The sequence below is a fragment of the Canis lupus genome, chromosome 20, assembly GCF_048164855.1.
Source record: "Canis lupus baileyi chromosome 20, mCanLup2.hap1, whole genome shotgun sequence".
Classification (NCBI taxonomy): domain Eukaryota; kingdom Metazoa; phylum Chordata; class Mammalia; order Carnivora; family Canidae; genus Canis; species Canis lupus.
In genome coordinates, this window is record NC_132857.1 from 11,654,402 (window position 1) to 11,676,309 (window position 21,908).

The following is a 21,908-nucleotide window of genomic DNA, read 5'->3' on the forward strand; positions in this document are numbered from 1 at the left end:
ACCTGTTTTCTGGTGAATAATGTTAATGAGATAAATGACGAGATCAATAAAACTCATAGGAATCAGTTTGTTGACTGAAAAGGATGAATATGGTAACAAATAATGTCTCTCTTAAGTTTTACCTATGAGGGTGATCGGGTTTGTCTGGATTCCAAGTTCACTACTAACAGTATTTGCTAAAAAAATATTTCCCATAGGAGCTCTAACACTTAGCAGTTTATTCCTTGTTTTGCAAGTAGGGCTTCTGACATGGCTTATGAATAAGATAAACATAGGACCTTCTTCATCTGTGCTTTAATTTTTCCGATTGTTTTTGATTTTTTATATTTTTAAAAGTGAAAACGCCATTAAGATCATACTTACCTCCTTTCAGTTTTATGCTTGAAACTCCATTTGCAAGAAAGCAATGCTCATCATCAGGTCAGGTCTCATTCTTTCAAAATATAGCCTATTGAGTAGCCATGCGTGAGACATTCTTTACTTCCCATAGTCCATGGTGTTTTGTACATATCCCTTGATCTGAGATTAATAATCTTTTCCTGAGATAATCAATAGAATGAGATAGATAATTTGGGCTCCTTATTTGTATAATGAAATATACATTTCGGGTCCTACTCAGTTATTTTCCAGTTGAATGTACTTTACAAACACACACACACACACACACACACACAACTGCTTCTCATTTTGCAAAGAATTAGTGGGAAGAATTTGTAATTTAAAATTATTGCCTCTTTTGGTACTTTTAGGACATATTTGCTTATTTAGGACTCTGAGATATTTCAAACAGCATTTTAACAGTCACATATCAACATGATGAAAGGGTCATCAATGATAATTTCCTGGTTATATTTCAGAAAGAGATATGAGTATTTGAATTTTTGTGATCTCAGATTTTGGGTTTCTGTCAGGGAAATTTTTAAGTAAACCTCAGCTTCTCATTTCTGTCTGTAAAACACTAGATTTCATTGTTCTGCAATGAAATTATTATTTCATTTATTTATTTATTTATTTATTAATTTTCTTCTCACTATTTCTAAAATTACTTTTCTTGAAAGGAACCATGGATAAATCTTAGGAATAGATTGAAAAAAGGGACTGGTAAATGAGAGCAACAAGATGTAAATACAGGCTGTTTGGATCCAATAATAGACCTCTAACTACATGCTATTTATTAAGAAAAATAGGCAAACTCCAAACAAAAAATTCAAGAGTATATCTGCCTCCCTGTGGCAGATAATGAATGAAAAGTAGCTGCAAAGTTATAGATACAGTTCTCATTCTTAAACTGGAGTGTGTGCTCACACGTGTTCATTCCATTACTATGTCTTACAGGTGAGGTATTTTAATTAAATATTAATGATAGAAATAGAATACTACGAGATAAAATATCTAGCAGCATGTTGCAACAAAAAACAAAATTAAAATTGAATATAGGCAGTGTCTTTTTAAGGCCTAATCTCTCACTATGTAAACATATCTCTTAGGCAAAGAAATCACAGATCCGCACATTTTCAGGCACAAAGGACTCAATTAAATAAATAAAACGAGGGACTACTGAGGCCAATTTATACTATCAAATAACAAGTAAATAAATAAATAAAATAAAAAATGCTAAATCCAGAAAAATGAAAATAGCTACGTAGCATTTACATAATTTCAAAAGTGTAATTGTTAGGCATATATAATTTTTGTAAAGTTTAGAACCTCCTGCATAATTCTTATTCTCATTATTTATTACTAAACATATTTATTTCACTTTAAAAATATTATTTTGAACTTTCATTTGTTTAATAACAATTGTTGCAATTGAAAGAGATGTAAAACAAAAATAAACTTTTAGGTAAATATCAATCTATAAACCAGAAATATACGCTGATCATTTCTTTCTAAATAATGCTATTATAAATGTATGCACATTTCAGATTATATATCCTGAGTTATGGTGCCTATTATATTTGTATAAGTTTATTTGTATAAGTTTAATGTCATTTATTAAAGATACTAAAAGAAAGATATTATGCAATTAAAATATAAATAAATATATTATTCAATATAATTACTCATTAGATATATCTATGTAATATTGGTCTTTGCTGCCATGAATTAACTCCTCACAAGATTTTAGAATTTAATTTATTTCATCAAGTGTCACAAAGTCTTTGGCTCTTATCAAATATAGTACTATAAACACTGTATATAGACACTGTATCTGTATCTGTATCTGCTAAAATATTCAATTTTTTATATCTTCCTTTTATTGTACTTTGTTTTTATTTTCATATTTTCACACCCACACTAAATAATTCAATAAATCTACATTATTATATAGTGATATAATAAAACTGTAAAATCTAGTATAGATTTCATAGAGAAAAAAACATAAAAACCTTGAATTGATAATCAATTAGAAGTAAAATTTCATGTTTTTATTTTTTTGCACATTCTTCTTTCCCTAGACTTCCTGTATTGATAAAGCAGTGAACAAAGTGTATGCCTTAAAAAACCCTACAGAGTTTGAAGTGAATATAGATGAAAGATAATATAAGCAAATAAAATGTAGCAATTACTGTTAAATTAAAAATAGAGGGAATATAGAGAGAACATAGCAAAAATATGTTGACTTTATCAGTAGGGTGTGAATATAAACTGAACTAAGCAGGTTTATGCTGTATGAGGCAGGGATTACACTAGGTGAAGATAAAGACATAGAGTAGATAAGAGGCTAGTTCATATAAAATGCTCCAGTTAAAGGAATTTGAATTTATGGCTCAGGCAATAGAAGCTATTAATAGTTTTAAGCAGAGGATTGATTGGATGAGATTGGTAATTTTCAAGAAATAATTTGGGCAACATTAAAGCAAAGGATCAAAGAAGTTTGACCCTGAGGTAAGGAAATAAGATAAAAGTCTTTAGCAATAATCTAAGTGAAAATTGGATGGAAGTCAAAACTATTTACCCAAGTAAGCTGAGTCGAAATTGATGACTAAGAAAGTGGTATGTTAAGCAGAGTGAAAAGTCCAAGACTGGGGTGTGTCTGGCTGGGGTAATGTGGAATGATAAATATGCAGTTATGTCCTGTTTCAGTGAGCAGGTTCTGGCCAGTGAAATATGGATAGAAGTCATGCAAGCCATTTTCAAGCTTTCCTCTTACATTTCCTAGGGCATACATGGATATTTCAGTACTTAGTTGTTATCATAGCCCACCTCAATTAATACCAGTTTGTTGGAAGGAATGAGTACTATTGTAATGAAAAGCTAAAATCTATGGCATTGTCTTACAATCAGGAAGTAGGTGGTGTGGTAACTTAAATCAACGATCATCAAAGATGATGGGAAGTAGCTGTCCATTCTTCCCTCACAGAGGGAAGTGGTTGGTATCAAAAAACTGTTGTATGAGTGTTTTTCCCAGAAAACAAAAACACAGTTTAACCAAAGGACTTATTCATCTGTAATACATAGATCATTCAAACTATCTGCCCAGGAGCCTTTCATAATTATCAAAAGCCCAGTGGCTCCCATGTACTTCCTATTCTTGCCTTTCTAAATGAGATTTTTTGTGATTTTCCTGCCCTTGTTCTCATATAGGATATGGAAGGTAATATCCTGGAACAAATGGGGACACTTCAGAACCTGATAGAGACTATTTTACATCACCTAGAAATTCAAGATTTTGTGCTGGATGTATAATGGATGAAAATCTGGGTTATGCTCCTCAGGGAGAGGATTGTGTTCCACGTGAGAAGTGAAGAATGAAGTGTCTAAATTCCATCCAGTTAAATTGGACAGAAGAGTTGTAACCCTCTAATATATCCTGTAAAATCTTCTATATCCCTTTCCTTTAGAAAAAGAAAAAAGAGAGAGAAAGAAAGAAAAGAAAAGTGCAGCCCAGGTGGCTCAGCGCCGCCTTCAGCCCAGGGCTTGATCCTGGAGACCTAGGATTGAGTGCCACGTCAGGCTTTCTGCATGGAGCCTACTTCTCCCTCTGCCTGTGTCTGTGTGTGTGTGTGTGTGTGTGTATGTCTCATGAATAAAAAAAAATCTTTTTTAAAAAAGAAATCATTACGAATTTAAAACAAAGAGAATTAGTGTAAAATTGGGAGTAAAAATGACTTTTTAAAAAAGGCAATGAGGCAACTATTGTAAGGCAACCCAGAATTTGGAATCAGCAAGAAGAAGTTGCTACCATCTTTAGATGGAGAGGCCAAGATAGGAGACCACATTACTGGAGCTGAGGATAGAGATTGCTGGCCAAAAGTTGACCTGTGTAGGAGCCAGAGTCATGGAAAAAATGCAGCTGTTATTAGAGATGACGCTATGACAGAGAGTGATTGAGAGAATGCTTAGATTTTTCCTTTTCCTGCTTTTCATCTAACATCTCCATTGTCACATCCTACCTGTAGGCCAGACTTCATAAAATCCTGAGATATACAACCTCCACTAGTCAGGGCCTCTGTGTTATGAACTTAGCTAGGAAGAGTAAGAAATGAATTTGAGGAAAAATAGACTCATTATAATCATAACATTCAAGTAGAAATGTAAAAGATGCAACTGAATTTATGAGTGTGGAATTCAGGATAGAGATAAGGCATGGAAATATAAATTTGGGAGTCATTAGCATTTAGATTGCATATAAAGCCGTGAGATTGAGTGAGATCACCGAGGAAGCAAGTGCAAAGAAAGATGAGGGGGTGAAAATCAAGTACTGAGAACTAGGGCATTCCAAGATTAAGAGTTGTGGGGGGAAAAAAGGAGAAACCAGTGAAAAAGACCGAGAGAGAAAGACAGAAAGACTAGAGAAGTAATAAGAAATCCAGGAAGCTGGTGAAGGATAAGGTAGTGATAAGTTGTATCAAATGCCTCTACTAGATCAGTAAGGGAGAAAGAGAAAGAGCCATAAAGAATGGACAGAAGCTTACTTAGAATGTGGGAGGAGATTTAAGACAAGGTGCAATGAGCAAATACAGGGAGTGTGTTTAATGATTATTTTGAAAATTTTTGATAAAGAAGGGATTAAGTTCCCTAGTGGTAGCTGGCAAGGAAAATGTGACAGCCAAAGGTCTTTAGTTGTTCACTGGTTTTTGTTTTCTTAGATGGAAGAACTAATGGCATATTTGTATGATTGTGAAATGATCCAGTAAAGAGGAAAAAAATGATTATGTGAAGCACAAGGAAGCATTCCTTGAAAGAGGTCTGTGTGTAGTCACAGAGAGCTGATGAGCAGGCTCTCTGTAAGGGGTTGGGCTCAGGTAAGAGCATGGATATTTCTCTGCTGTCAATAGTTCTCAACAGGGGGTAATTTTGTCTTCCAGTGGGGTATTTTGTGATGTTTGAAGAGGGTTTTAATTGTCCCAGCTTGTGACAACTTGTGTTCAATTGTCCCAACTTGTGAATGAGGTACTTCAAAAACAGAGAGGCCAGGAATGCTGCTATATTTCCTACAATGCATAGGACAGCTCCCACCTTCCATGATCAAAAAGCATTATTTAGCTCATTATGTCAATGGAAGTTATGTTAAGAAACACTGTCCTAAAAAAAAAAAAAAAAAAAAAAGAAACACTGTCCTATTGCAATATAATAAATAAATACTATGTGAGTTACAACACTGATATTAAATGTATGTGATGATGGGAGCCTGAGTACTTTTCCTCCTGATTGCTTATTTATTTATTTTTTTTCCAGTGGCATAAGAAACACGATCATCGGCTGGCAATGAGATTGGGGAAGATGTGAGAGGTCTGAAATGAGAAAGCAATTTACAAATTAATATTATATGAGAGAAAGAAAGTGATGGATTATGGAAGAATAATGGGCTTCTTTGGCAACATTATTTCAAGGTCATAGTTTTAAAGAAATAACAGCATGATTTAGTTGTATGCTTTCTTCCAACTGCATTCAGGTACATGAAAGCAATTCTAGAATTGGTGGAGACATGCATGAAACCAAGGCTATAGTTTTGTCAAGTGAGTCATGGTTAGGAGATAAAAGTTTATTTGATGACCAAGGATGGAACAGAATATTTGAAGGGCTTAAAGTATGAAATAATAAAGCATATTCAGAAACAGCAAATAATCTTTTGTAGAGATGATCATTTAATGCATGTTGAGAAGAAATAAGAACTGTGACTTAAATTTTTATTTATGAAATGGACCGATAGTTAAGGATGTTGAACCTGGGATCGATGATCAGATGATCAGTTTACAATACTCAGAATTACATGAAAGTAAAGAAAAGATTGAGGGAGTTAAATCTAAAAAAAATTAAAGTAAGTTATTTTTAAAGCAATGCCTTAGTCCATATGTGAATTTATGAAAGCGCTCCTTGCAACAGTGACAATAGGAATATAGATGAGGACAGGGATTGAAGAGAAACACTGGGTGGAATCAGTTGGGTTTTGAGCTTCATTGCATCTCACGTTTAATAAAGAGTGTGTGATCTCCAGTCAATATATAATGATGAAATTTTTGACATATACCAAAATATGAGTAGAAATAAAATGGCCAACCTTAAACATGTTGCTAGACCAGGTATGAGAGTTATTTACAGAAGATGGAGAATCAAGAATGGCAAGAGAAATGTCGCACCTCTTCATCAATTCTCTTCCTTGATGGGTCAGTTGTGGGGGTAAAGTTCCTAGAGGGAAACAAAGGCAGGCGATTGGTCTAATTTGTAAATATACTAATGCAGGGCTCCTTGAAAATAAACTAAATAGTTTTTAACAGCAGGAGATTTTTTATAAAGTGTGTTTAGCAGACTATGCAGGGTCATCTAGAATTGCTTGTGATAACCAAACCAGGAATCAAAGACACATGTTTTTCAGGAAAGTATCAAATAAAGTGGGCCGCTATCTAAGCGTATAAAGGGACATTTTGTGATTAACAAAACACTTCTGTGTAAATAAGGCAACTGAACTTTTTACTTAGATATTAAGTCTAGAACAATGGGACAGGGCTCATTAAATGACCAAGAAAGGGCCTGGATTCTATACCAGCTGACTGGACTTTCCCTACTTAACTAAGGTCTCATTATTGTATCCTCAAAATTATTATTAAAGCTTTATATTGAACAAGATTTCTGATTCATGAGTCTTCTTCAACGATCCTATATTTTGTGTGAGATCAGATTGGCACCGTGGACAGGATTGTCTCTCAGACCTCTGAATCATACTTCCTAAAGAGTTATTTTTCTATGTTAAAAGAGGCAATGGAAAAATGCAAGAAGCCTTTGATTCCAGAAAGGTTGGCTACCCAATGTTAGTATGTAGTGATGAAAATTTCAAGGCCTACTAAGGTGGGTAAGTCATAGCATTAAGAAGTGGAGGAAACAGACTGGCATCTGGTAGCAAAGAGCAGAGCACAAGAACAACAGGAAGTTAGAAAATTCTTTAACTGACATGACTAGCTACTCTGTAAAGGTCTAACATTTACTAGTGGAGGAAATGGTAGTGGGTGGAAATTTGTAAGACTAGATTTTCTTTACTGGAAGGTTTTATCTTTCTGTAGCTTCCTGGAGTATTCTCATGTCTCCTCGGAAGGGCATGGACTCTTAAAATCATAATTCAATTATCATCACATGAGAGAGATTGTTCTGGTTCATCAATAATCATTAAGAGACCAAAAAACTCTTGAAAAGATGTTTCCAGATATTATGACAGCCCATCTACTGCCATGATTGAAGCAGGATTTGTCAGGCTTATACTGAAACACGATTATAAAACCCTCCCACAAGCCCCCCACAGGATACTCTTTTTTCTATGAGAGGAATGTTACAAGTCAAGTGACCTTAGACAGGCTTTCCATTATCCAGAGATAACACCTTAGCTAATGCTATTGACATAGTTGGTGAACTATGTTACAGTGAACGGGGCCAGGTGACACTCTCAGATCCTAGGATCATTATGTGTCCTTGGAAGCACTCCCACCTTAAATAAATAAATAAATAAATAAACAAACAAACAAGCCAGTGATAGACATTCAGGTTTAACTACTACACATGGGACTATGTGGAACAAAAATTTATAAGCACAGTGGGAAAAATTAGAAATAAGAAGTAAAAGCCCCTCTAAAATTATTTCCTTTTGAAAAAAAAAAAAAAAAAAACAGTAAATAAGGTTTTCAAAAAAGTGGACTTTAAAAGATTTCCCAAAAAGGAACTAATAGTGCATTATCAACTTTTGAATGAAGTGGAGAAGTACTAGAGACCCACAGCTATCCACAAGCATATTCTTGAACAGGAGGCTGGATTTAACTCCCTCAGTTAAAACCAGAAGGAATTTGAAAAAGACTGAGTTAGGATCTAAAATCTGTTCATTCAACCCCAGTCGAGGCTCTAAGACCACATGTAATATTTTAAGTGAATTACCTTGGGATGGTATGGGAACTATTTGTGGGTTGTTAGAACAGAGAGTGGAAAGCACATTAACCCTTGTGGGAGATATGGATGGTTACCCACACCTGTTCTAAGGTGGACCCTGGATTGTATGAAAAGAGCGTGAGGGAGGAAAAGTAGATGAGTTACAAACTGAAATGCGTGATTACAGAGACGATTACGTGGGTGCACTGCCTTTCCATGAACATACAATTAGAATTGATATGTACAAACTGAGCTTTGTCATCCTTGCCCTTTTCACAGAGCAGAGTGACTAAGGCTAGTCTTCATCAAGTTTTAATTAGCCATGATAAATGGGATTCTATGGAATTGCCCAAACTCTCCTCAGTGGTAAACATTAAGCATTGCAACATTCCAGGGGGCAATAAGAGACTTCTAATTAAGTATGTTGTTGAGAAAAGAAACTTTTCTTCTATTTACTCCCTTTTAATAGTTCTGACCGGTCAGTATGTAAGATAGACAATTCCTGGGAGTTAACAGGAGGGTGTTAAGGTGGTTCATCTGAAGGCTTCAGCTACACTTGATATGATGACAGCCGTGCCAGAAATAAAGGAGGCTGAGAGGCATTCTTATGTCATGAGAACTGGCTACATAATTCACAAGCAGAGTAAAATGAAAATACAGGGCCCCTTACTCAGAAGTCATTCAGAATTTCAGGACAGCTACAATCGTGTATTAAACTGATCTTAGCACCTTCCTAAACATAGCCCTCTCCCTGTATGACTCTGAAAGTGATATAACCATGGGCCTGGCCCCATACACCATTACATACCTGGCTACCATCTTTTCTTTAATCCTGATTTTTTTTAAAGATTTTATTCATTTATTCATGAGAGACACACAAAGAGAGAGAGAGAGAGAGAGAGAGAGGCAGAGACACAGACCAAGGGAGAAGCAGGCTCCATGCAGGGAGTCCAACATGGGACTCCATCCCAGGACTCCAGGATCATATCCTGGTCAGAAGGCAGGCGCCAAACCACTGAGCCACCCAGGGCTCCCCAATCCTGATTTTTGTATTCCAGTTATTCACCATTTAAATCGTATGGAATGAAAACAATGCATTTTTACTGCCTTATCATAGATTTGCTTTAATTCAGTAGCACAATGCTATAATCTAGTAAAGGAGGATTAATAAGCAATAACAAAAGTTCATATACTACACTGATGCTATCACAATCATTTCTTCTCAGAGGAAGAAGTGGGAGAGTGGTGAAGGGTGATAGCTATATTGCAAACAGAAGCTGGCTCATAAATCCAAGTATAATTCAAGGCACAGCCTGATGTGTAAAATTCCTGGTGATTATAATGGAGGAACCAGGAGCATTCTCTAAACTATAAGAAGTAATTTGTCTCTTATAGGACCTACTATTAAGTAATAAACTCAGATATTGGCAAGATTATTCCTCATCTTGGAATCTTGTTTACCCCTATTTACAGTCACTGGAAACAATTCTGAATGAGAACATGACAGTGTAATAGTTTCCTGGGGCTGCTGTAACAAATTACCACAAATCAGGTCACTTCAAACAATAGAAATTTACTCTCTTAAAGTTCTGGAGGCTAGAAATCTGAAATGAAGGTGTTGACAGGGTCATATCCCTCTGAAAGCTTTAGTAAAGAATACTTCCTGTGTCTTCCTAGAGGCTGGTACTCCCTGCAATCCTTGGTGTTCCTTAGTTTACAGACACATCACTCCAATCCCTGTGTCCATTCTCACATCACACTCCTTTGTGTGTCCTCTCCTCTTTTCATGAGGACAACAGGAGTCATTGGAGGTAGCGCCCTCCCTAATCTAATGTAACCTCATACTAACTAATTACGTCTACAAAAAATCCTATTTCCAAATAAGGCCACATCCCAAGGTTCTGAGCAGGCATAAATTCAAGTGGAACACTATTTAAGCCACTAAAGGTACACGTATTATAAGTATTATAGTAGGTGATAGCACAGACAGTAACATTAGCTCCTTATGATCCAAGGCAATCAATCAGATACTAGAAATTACTCAAACTGGAGCCTTTTTGGAAAAAATAAGTGGAGACTCTAAGTCAAAATCCTCAGGATTTTGGCCCAGAATTTGCCTCTGGCACCCATTTACTATGATCCATTTGAAAGACACATGTCACTGCTCAGGATGAATCAGCCAATGTCAACAGGTAAGACAAACTACATAATTTATGTGACCCAGTGAAAAATGTAAGTGAAAGGCCTCTTGCTCAAAAATTATTCATTTAGTTAAATCAATGTGTCCTGAAATTAATGAGAATTAGGTCACAAAATCCACTGGATCATGAGCTAATAATGAGGTAGAATTAATTAACATATCTTTCCTACCTCTAAAAGTTTGTTGTTTCACTTCTAATGGTGGTCCCAAACCCGAATTAAAAATTATGTATGCCAGAGGAAAGTTATGTCAGGGACCAAGGTGTGATATCCATGACACTGAATTTGAGAATCCATGTTGCACAAGGTAATTTGGGGGGGTGTCTTTACTTCCCCCTATGTAGTCAAAATACGGCTCCTGGTGAATGCAGCTTCATGACCAAGCAGAGGAGGCATCCACTGAGGTCTGTCAAACCCTAAAACATTTGTTTGTATGTGCTAGCAAGCCTCTTGTTATTGGCTATGTGTATAAACATTCTGTGTTGGCATCGCAAAACCTGATATGGGGAGGAAGTGTTTGAAAATAGGGTGAAATTATAGCAGATGGGAAAAATGTTCATAAGCAGATTACATTAGTATGGAGGGAAGCCACCACAATATTTCCAGACAGGCAGCTCACTGAGAGGGTATATTTGACTATCTTTTGCTATTCTCCTCCAAATAGCCAACATTGGTAGATATCTCATGGCCTGTTTTCAGCAGCAGAAGAAAATTGGACTCCTACTGATTTGAATGTTCTACTTGCAAAATTTGGTAAAAAATAAATGACGTAGTGCCCTCTTATGGGTAAGTGAGCACACTTATCATTCAATTCCCAGGCTTTGTTTACCTTCTAGGATTTTTATGTATTTATTTATTTATTTTTAGAAAATACTACCAATCCAATTAATTGTGTAGAGCAGGAAAAGCCATACAGCAGAATTTCTGTACCCCATGTGGCCATAAATCAAGATAATACATTGCTAAGACAGCTCCCTGGGTATGATGGAAAGCAGATAGTGGCAGCCTACTTGGTATATCACAGCTTGATCTCATCTGTTCCTTTAAACATATCGGTGTGAATGTGTATGGAATTAATTTAAAGAATGCAAAAATGGAACCCAGAAAGCCTCAGGGAATGTGCATTTGGATGTGATTTGTCGTACTGAAATTACAAATAACTCCCCTCCAGAGGTACACAGAGACATGTATGGGGTGCCTTATGACACAACTATATCGTATTTGGAAGAATATACTTGATTGGGAGAATGTACTTGATTGGGAGTCTCATGACTCACAGTATTTTTGGGAGCAGACAAAACTATACATATTTAATTAATGTGTAATCTCAACAATACATGTGGCAAATTAATCAGCACTGACTAGTCTCCCTGTGACAGGCATTTTGCAAGAATTACAAGAGCTGATCATAGGTATTGAATCTCCTTGAAATATTATTCCAGGAGCCTGATAATCATGATGCAAACAACTTGGTAGTTCAAATAAGGACACTAGAGACAGTTTGTTTATAGAGGACTATCTGAAGGAGGAAATCAGCCTGGGTAGAAGACAAATCTCTAATTGAATGTGCCAAATGAATAATGTCTCTTCTATGCTCATTAAAAAAGCTGGGATTAAGTTTGCACCTTCATTCAGGAAGGACTATTGGATATTCTAATCACTATGAAATATAATGTCTTTATTATAGGGCAGGAATTCAAAAAGAGCTAAGAAGACTTAAAGAAGCAAGAAGCCAAACTAAGAAGTAAAGTCATGGGAAAGCTTTAGCATATGTTTTGGCTAGTTATTACTGAACATTGTGAACTTTAGCATTGCTAACAGCCCAGGTCATTTGAATAAAAAAAAAAAAAAAAGAGTCTATCTTCCATCTTGTGGAATTGGTGAAATTGGATGGACAAAGAATAATGCTTTGATAGTCATGGGAATTGGATGAGGAATCAATGGATTCTACTATTATATAGTGACACATGAAAACAGTAAATCAGTGTCTGTAAAAACCTGGGATATATCCAGGATATGATTATGTCCATGAATCATATAAAATACAGAGTTCAATGAATGTGGACTTTAACTCACCACTTCAGTTAGTGGAAATATATGATATATAGGAAAAATTACTTTTGCTGGGAAAGAATATCATTTTCACTTATGCAAAGTGTGTCAAGCATTACCACAATATTTTTGTCACAACTAAATAATGGCTCATAATTCCATTGACAGAATTTAACTTATATTTATTTAGAGGATGATTCCCAAATGAGAAAATGTTGTAGGAGCTGGTAGGAAGATCCTCAATTAAAGTGAAATCAACAGAAATTAGTTTTTCCAAAATAATAAAAAAAGAACACTGATTTAAAAAAATATATATATTTAATTAAATACCCCCACAGATACATAGAAATCAATTCAAATAATTGAGGTTAATGGAGGAAAAAAGTAATTGAGTTTTAAATGGTTCAAAAGACATGTTAGCAAATAAAATCCTTTGTAGAAGGAATTCTTACTCTCCATTGAATGGTTCAAATCAAAATCTGAGTGTTAATCAGCATAAGCAAAATATTGCAAAAAGTCTTACAAGATAAATAATGGAAATATATCAGAAATATTTGGCCCTGAGCTGTTGACCAAAGGCTAAAGGTGGATTAAGAAGTAAAGCAACAGCTAATCTGTGATTCTTGCCTACTGAGGAGAAGCCCTCCCAGGACACAAAGACATGTGACCCAGTGTGATTGTGTAAACATTCTACTGACAGAGTTCCTGGCTATCAATCTGAATGTTTTTCTGACAACAGAAGAGTGATTATCTATGAAATGCTTTTAGCAGAATGTGACCTGTTGTTTAGGATTGCTTATGGTTAACAAAGCTGGGATCCATGTATTTATGGGACATGATTCCTTGGAATATGCTACATATGCTATGCCACTCTCTGGTAAAATAATAAAAAAAAAAAATTATGTCTGAGAAGGTCTCTCCATGTAAGTAAAATATCCACATATCTCCCTAAAAATCTCTTTACTCTGCCTGGCCAAAGGGAATTTCTGCTGGAAACACCAAAAGCTTGGGGAATCAGAATACAATATCTAAACCAATCCTTGTTTGGTCAGTGTCTAATGATTACTTGAATTCTTGAAATTGCTAGTAAACCTTGATAATCTGTAAGATCTCAGATTCATGCAGGTCTAACTTCACAATTGAATCATTTTGTATTATCTCAAGGAATCATGCCATTGCAAAGGAATGGCTCAGAGTAGACAAGAAAGAGAACCTATATGACTTATGAATGTATGAGGAGAACTAGGACATAAAATTGCAAAATTAAAACGACAGAATTTCATGAAATGAGCTATAGCAAGTCAGGTAAAAAAAAAAATTGACAGTATCTCTCAGTAACCAAGGTACAGTATATAGGCTAGAGGAACCAACTGGCTAGAAGGATAAATACTACTTCGCATGAGAATGTAAATACTTAAGATTTCTTTTGAGAAGCCTAGCTGTCTAGGGAAAGGCTATGATTCTAAAGAATAATAGGTAGAGAAAATCATATGGCAGGACCTGGGGTGGATCCATATTTGGTGGGGTCTAGAGCATATTCATTTTGGAAGGCGGGAGGAGGGTCTTTAGGAAAGTAAAACCACAAACTCTAAGTGAGAAAGGAATAATGCAAATGAGGTTTCTTGAAACTTAAAGTTCTTTGGCTTGGAAAAAGGGCTAGTAAACATTCTCTGCAAAGGACAAGATAGGAGATATTTTAGGTTTGTGGGTCATCCTGTCTGTGCTGTAATACTCAACTCTGCCTTTGTAGTGATTAGGTGCCAGAGGCCATATGCAAACAGGTCAGCATAGCTGTGTTCCAACAAAAATTAATTTACAAAACAAGTGGCAACCATGATCTGGCCCATTGGCTGTAATTTGCCTCCTCCTGGATGACTAAACCTGCCTTTGATCATAAGAGGGATTTTACTTTAGTTTTAATCTTGCCCACATGCTCTAGAAAGAGAAGTAAAACTAAAAGATCTAAGAGAGGAAAATATAAGTAATGCAATGAAATCCTAATGGCAGTGTAAGGAGATGTATTTATGAACATAGGAGAAAAGATTTTCCTGTGTCACCTCTTCTGATGAGATGAAAGGAGAAAGCTAAAGACTATATAAATTAAAATTGTCAACTTTAAAATGTGGCAAGTAATATAACTGTGGGATATAGAAGACAAAGTCCATCTGCTAGGAATCAGATGTGGGCTAGATAATTTGAAAAGTGGGTGAATGTTGGAATATCTGTTGTGCAAAAAAAATGAGAAAAACGACAGATCAAAAAGTCAAATGGTTTAAAGTGATAAGATGAAAAAGTAATCCAGACACAGTTTGTGTCATTCGCTAAAGTATCTAACTCAAGAGAGTAAACTGTGTCTCATGAGAGAAAAAGTCACCATTCAAACTTCATTGCTCAGATGCCATGCTATTTTTAAGAAGTTCTATGAAGTTTCTAAGTACTTTTTTCTAAGAAATTTTAGGAGTGTATGCAATACAACATAAAATAAGTAGATGACAAAACAATATATTAGCAGAGACTTATATTTTTTAAAGTTATAATAAACACTATAAAAACAAAGAATATGTTTTAATTCAGTTTAATAATGTGACATACATTAATTTTAACCCATGACCAAATATATAATCATGTGAAAAGCAAATATTTTTTTAAGTTTTTTAAGACTAAGCAGATGTAGAATATTTAGCTCCAAATTAATTGGGAGAACTTCATAGCGTCCTATAATTAAGTTGCCTTTAAATATGCTGAACCTTCCGGCAAACATCTGTGGTATTTGTCTCCACATGTTCCAGCATGATGAGGTGATTTGAATTCAGTAAAAATTTTAATAGCTTAAGTTGAAACAGGATTATCCTAAGGGAATCTAGTGGAAATGCATTCAAGAATATAAGTACCATATCTTATTTCTTTCATGAATATTGGCTATGCCTTGATATAGTAAGTAATTGTTCCCAACCAACTTTATGAAGACAAATGATTGATATAATAGATGACCTAAAGATGCCCAAGAGCACACGAAAACAGAAATACCTTTGTCCTGAGGAAACGTGTATTCTTACATCTGTAATTTGAATATAAAATTTGAATGTAAGAATTGTGGCTGGAAATATTCTAAAAATCACAAGGAACTGCATTTCAAAGTAGTGCTATGGCATCCATTCAAAACATCTGAAGCCATTTGTCTTGCTGAATTGCACCCAACGTAAAGCTTTTTCACACAGAACTAAACAGAAGTGAACATCAGTAACACTTCCAACATGCATACATTTTGTTCTAAGGGAACAGCTGTTACTTGATGAAAAGTTGATGAAAGATGCCCAGCATTTGTTTTTTAAAAAGTTATCACCCAAATAAGAATTGTTGGGAACCAGATGTTAAAATTGAGAGTGGTCTGTTTATTTCAGTTGAGAGTGTTATAAAAATGTTAATAAGGTGTTTTTATATCTATTACATGGTGATGTTTGACTCTTTAATGTGCTTTTTGTTATATTTGTCTGTCGTTTCAGTAGACTGGTGTTATTGGCGTTAGATCACTGAAGAGTAAGTAAAGAGAGGAATGCTCTCCTGTAGCTGGAATAATAAAATGGAGTAGAGATAGGTGACATGCTTTTGCAGATAACTTAACAATGAAAGCTTTGAAACACTGGTATCTTTTCTGTGCTGAGAAATAACCTCTCGTTATTTAACGTAATAATTATTATCTCATCCAAAGGAACTGTACCACTTAAAACTGCCTACACATCTGAAGGAGACCATGATTTCTCATTATCTGAATACATTACTACCCATGTGCAGCCCATCCCCATTAGTTTTAACAGGTTTCAATCAGCCACTTACTATTTAATGTGTAAATTCTTCTAATTGCATAAATAATACATTCTCCTTATAGTCAATTAAAACATTTCGAGAACAGTTGAAGCCTCATTGAATAGTACTGAAACCAATTTCTTTTTCAGGGATGATCATTGTTTCCAGTCTGGTGTGTATTTTTTCCTAATATATTCAATGCATTTATAAATGCATGTACATTTGCCTATTGAAAATATGCACAGTTAGCTTTTGTGAGTATGCTCTCAATGATGTGCTCGATATGGGTCCGTTTAAAATGTTCTTTTTTTTTCTGTTCAGTAATATACCTTAGAAATATTATCATGAGGTTAACACTAAGATTAAGGTTAATAAAATTAAAAATATTAGACATATGTATCTGAGTGCTTACCGTGCACTGGGCCTTAAGTGTGGTACACGGATTATCTCAATCATCATGACAAACCAATGAAACCAATGATTCTTTTACTCCATTTTACAGAAGAGGTAGAAAAGAGTATGTTCTTTGCTCAAGGTCGATACAGGGAACAAATGATTTAAATCGAGATAGCTCTGTTTTCAGAGACCAAGTCATTAACCATTATACAAAATGGCAGCATTGTAGTCTGCATAATGAATAAACCATTTTTGTTTAGCCATTCTTATCCTGATGGATATTTAAAGTTCTTCCAATTGCAGTGCTATACTGCAATTGACATTTTTGCATAATTATCTACAACGTATTTCCAAAGTGGAAAGGCTAAGCCCTATATTTATTATTTATCGACTGTAGAATACATAAGAATTGTACTCTAAAGCAATTCCCAGTTATATATTTATACCACATAGTTTCTCATTTCTCTACATCTTCAAAAACCTTGTTAAAATTCTTCATGTTGCTAGTCTGATAGAGGGAAAAATGGTATTTAGTTTTAATTCATTTAACTGATTAGTGATATTAGATTTATTTGATCTGTTCATCATTATCTGTATTTCCTCTAATTTAGGAAGGCTGTTCAAATCTTTTGCTTGGTTTTTCATTATGTTTAGTCTATACAAGAACTAGTTTAAGAGTCAGTTCTTTCAAAGAAACTTTCCTAATTCCCCCAACTGAAATACTCTGTTCTTCCTTTACTTTTCAGGAATTTTATATGCAAATTGTCCTCTGGCTTCACATTCTACTTTTTTCCCCATAAAAGTTATTTCTATATTATCTGATCTCCCCTTTAATCTCCTTTAGGTAATAGTCTGCCTTGATTAATCTTTATGATCATATTAAAATTAACAAAAAAATAAAATAATGAAAAATTTAGTTTTTAGTTTTTTTAATTATTATTAAACTACCTACTGACAGACATAATTTCAAGCATATCATATTTTGAAACAGTAAAAGCAAACTGGAAAAAAATATCCTTTTATGATCATTCAGATTCAGAAGAGAGATCTGTTGTAAATAATGAAATAAATGAGATTTACTCTATCCACATATATTCTAAGAATAATTCATCATATGTCTAGAAATTTCATTGATTTTTGACGTTCAAGAGAACCTTTAAAAATCCATGTCTTTTGGGGCACTTTGGTGTCTGAGTTAGCTGAGCACCCCACTCTTGATCCCAGCTGAGCTTATGTTCTCAGGGTCCTGGAATAGAGCCTGGAGTGGGTTCTGCACTCAGTGGGGAGTCTGCTCCTCCCTCTTCCTCTGTCCCTTCATCTGCTCCTGCTCTTTCTCCCTCTCTCTCTCCCTCAAATAAATAAAAAAAAAATATTTTTTAAATTTCCTTTCATTAAATTATAAAATAATTAATTTAAAAATTCTTGAAAAACTGATAGAAAATACTTTAAAATTCTTACATTATTAAATATAATTATGAGATTCTCCGGGCACCTGGGTGGCTCAGTCAGTTACATGTCTGCCTTTGGCTCAGGTCATGATCTCAGGGTCTTGGGATCCAGCCTCGTGGCTGGCTCCTTGCTCAATGGGGAGTCTACTTCTCGCTCTCCCTCTGCTGCTCTTCCTGCCTGTATTATCTTGCTTGCACTCTCTTTCTCTCTTTCAAATAAGTAAATAAGATATTTATTTTTTTTTATTTTTTAATAAAATCTTTAAAAAATAATTATGAAGTTCTCAGATAATTATTATTTAGCTTATTCATTTAAGGCTTTTTTCCCTGCATGATATTATGATATAAGTGATTTAAGACAATAATAAAAGGGGTCCTGGGTGCCTCAGTTGGTTAAGCATCTGCTTTCAGCTCAAGACAAGACCCCAGGGTCCCAGGATCTGCCTCTGCTGCTCTCCCTGCTTATGCTCTCTCTCTTTTTGTTTAAATAAATAAATAAAATCTTTATTTTAAAAAAGGCAATAACAAAGACATAAAAGCTGTGCAGGGTTTTAAATAGCATTCAAGATATAAATGAGGCTCGTTTGAAAATTTCCACCAAATAACAACAGATTCTGTGCTTTGGTGGACTCTTCAGTCTTCTTCAGGTTTTAAACATTTCCCCAAGTGACCTTGAACTAATAAGTACAGTTTACTTTGGACTTTGGAATTCTGTGGGTGACAAAGGGTTATGAACATTCCTTTGGAAGCCCCAGAAGTAATGGTATGAGTTAGCACCCTATGTATTAGAACCCAGGAATACGTAGGAGGAAATTCAAGGATATGAGCACTTGGATACTTTAACTTCTATGGTGCTCCCTGGCAAATACAGAGAAGTAGCTCAAATTTGTGATCATGGTCTCTAGGTCAAATTCCCCAAGAGTTTACTTTTTGGTCCTCAAAAGCATTCTGCTCATTTATGGTTAGAAGCACCAATGTTGTAAAAAAGTCCATAAAAGCCCATAAAGTCCATAAAGGATTATGAACCAAGAATAGCTTCTGAAAAATCAAGAACATGTTGTTAATGATCTCAAAACACAACTGTTCTATACAGTGTTTCTTGGGGGCATTAGTTTCTTGGCATAGTATGAAAGGCAAAAATGATATTCACATTTAATAAATTTGGGGGAATTATATAATTTAGCTTCCTCTTGAAGATTCACAAAGAGCATATTAAGTTAGAAGGCAAAGCAATCTCTTTGTATTTAAGTTAGTATTGAAAAAAAAGTATATTTAACAGTGGAAATCTTTTCCCCCACCCAGGATTGCACTTGCAGAATATTAGCAGCTTGTCCATATGATCTTTTTTATGTATGGCAAATACGGTAAAAATATTTTTCATGAAATGGATCATACATATATGCAATTTTTTAGGGGAGTTGTGAAAAGCACTTTCTTGGTAAATATCCATTCCTTATAGGGCTGGATAGCTCAGTATCTTGCCTGTTTTCTCTGGCATTCTTTTGCCATGGCAACCAGCCATGGTTGTGCACCCCTTCCTGTTGGTTAAGGTTTACATTTAACATAAAGGACTTTGTCATTCCATGAGTCTGGAATCAAATTCCAACTGTGTTGCTGATTAACTGTGTAAAATTAAGAGCAAATTTTTGAACCTCATTTGGTTTCCTCATTAATAAAGTAGAGATATTAATATAGACTCTAGAGGGGTAGATTAAATGACATCTTGAACAGAAATAAGTTTATATAGTAATCGCTACATAGGAAAAAGTCAGTAAACCATGGCTATTACTATCACTACTAACATTTCCTAGATGTGAAGGCTGACTTGGCTTTTACAATCCAGTCAGAAGAAATGGTCAATTTTTCACACACAAACACACACATATATATTCTTTTTTTTTTTACTGTAACTGTGAAAAGTGAATTAATTAGCCACCTTGCATGTTCATTATTTGATACATAAAACAATGGCAATCTCTTGTCAGGCACTATTGATATATGATGGGCTAAACAAAAGCTATTCATAAACTTTTCTCTTGTCCAGTTTTTCATCTAGTAAGCTAAAATATTCACGTGTTGGTGGATGTGGCCGTTTAGAACAGGTGGCATGTTAGTGGATGTCACAAAGTGAAGTTTCCAGGAAAGCCTTAAAACAGCACCAACTTGACTTGTATGTCTTTGGTCCTTTGTCCTTTGCTACTTCAGTGTTTCCTCATTTCTTGCATTGAATGTGGACATAATGCCTCAAGGTGCTACAGAAATGCAACTGTATATGACACCTCACTCTAAGGACACGCTAATAATGTCATTGTGTTTGTCATTGTGTGGCTACAACTCGATCCTTCAATGTCACAGGTCCACTGTTTTTCTCCCAGTTCTAAACTACGTTCTCCTGCTTCTTTCATAGGAGAAAATAAACCCTTTGTATGTTAAGGTACTTATATATGCATTCTTATGTTACTTATGGCTGAACTTTATTCTAACTGAAACTAATACTAATACTTACAGATTCAGTCTGAAGATGATATTAGATTGAGTACAGAGTTCTGTTCATTCAATAAATATTGAATGTATTTATTAAATGAATAATTTAATAAAATTAAATATTTATTAAGTGACTGGTATGAGCAAGATGATATTTAAGCCACTAGAATAATGTGGTAAACTGAATAACCTGGAACTCTTTGATTGCATGAAAGTAAGTGGAAGCAGATCAGAGCTAGTAAATAAATAGATAACTGTAGATTTTGACCTCTTCTTTAAATATGATAAATATGCCAGAAACGACTAAGTGGAGGAGGAGAGGAAGACGAAGTGATTACGAAAAGGGTATCATGAAATGTAATCTAGTGGGTGATATTTGCAGATAAGGGTATTTGGGGGAAAATAATTTACCAGCTTTGTAAAAATCTCATGAGAATAACATTCTTTTTTAAAAAATTAATAGTGCAGTTAATCTAATGTGTAAAAAGCACTGGTCTGTTGGTGGATCAGAAAACAAAACTCAATTAATTCCACTATAAGGATTGAGAAAGAAATTGGAAGAAATATTGAAGAGATAAGCAGATGCCAGATTATGTAGAGACTTGTAGGGAATAATGAAAAGGTTTTCTATTCCAGTAATATTGCTGAGTAATAAATCCATCTTAAGCTGATTGGAATAAACCAGGAGGCTTTTATCATAGCCACAGATTCTATAGGTGAGGAATTCAGAAAAAGGCACAATGGGGATGGCTCTTGTCTGTCTCAATAAAAGGGTCTCACGAGGGGAGGCATATGCACCTGGAGGTGGCTCAGATAGCTGGGGCTGGGACAGCTGGAACTGAAAAGTCCACTCCAAGATTGCTTCTTTACTCATATATCTGGCACGTGGCTTGGAACATTTGAAACCAGACATGATCTAGGTCTGTCGGTCAGACATATACGAGGTCTTTCCAGATAGCTTGGGTTTCTCTCAGCGTCACCTCACGAGTGACAGCTCTGAAAGGGCCAGAAGAAGTCACAAAGCACATTCTGATCAGCCCTCAAAGGTGATATAGTATTTGCTCCTTTGATGCTGTAGTACTTTAAGGAGTCATGGGTCCTCCCAGATTCAAAGTCAGGGATCTTGGACCCCATCTTTCTGTAAAATTAAAGTGAAGAACTCTGAAGCTGTAT

The 21,908-nt window shown here is 35.1% G+C and overlaps 1 long non-coding RNA gene across 4 annotated transcripts in view; it reads right to left on the minus strand.

The window, feature by feature from the left end:
* The window catches only part of LOC140611666 (uncharacterized), a 212,324-nt gene that overhangs the window by 15,789 nt on the left and 174,627 nt on the right, over positions 1 to 21,908 (minus strand). For 3 of the 4 annotated variants that reach the window (XR_012012778.1, XR_012012775.1, XR_012012777.1), the window contains exon 4: positions 364 to 539. The exons of the other annotated variant lie outside the window; for it this stretch is intronic. This is a non-coding gene — a long non-coding RNA (uncharacterized lncRNA). The remainder of the gene's footprint in view (positions 1 to 363; positions 540 to 21,908) is intronic. 4 annotated transcript variants of the gene reach the window in all.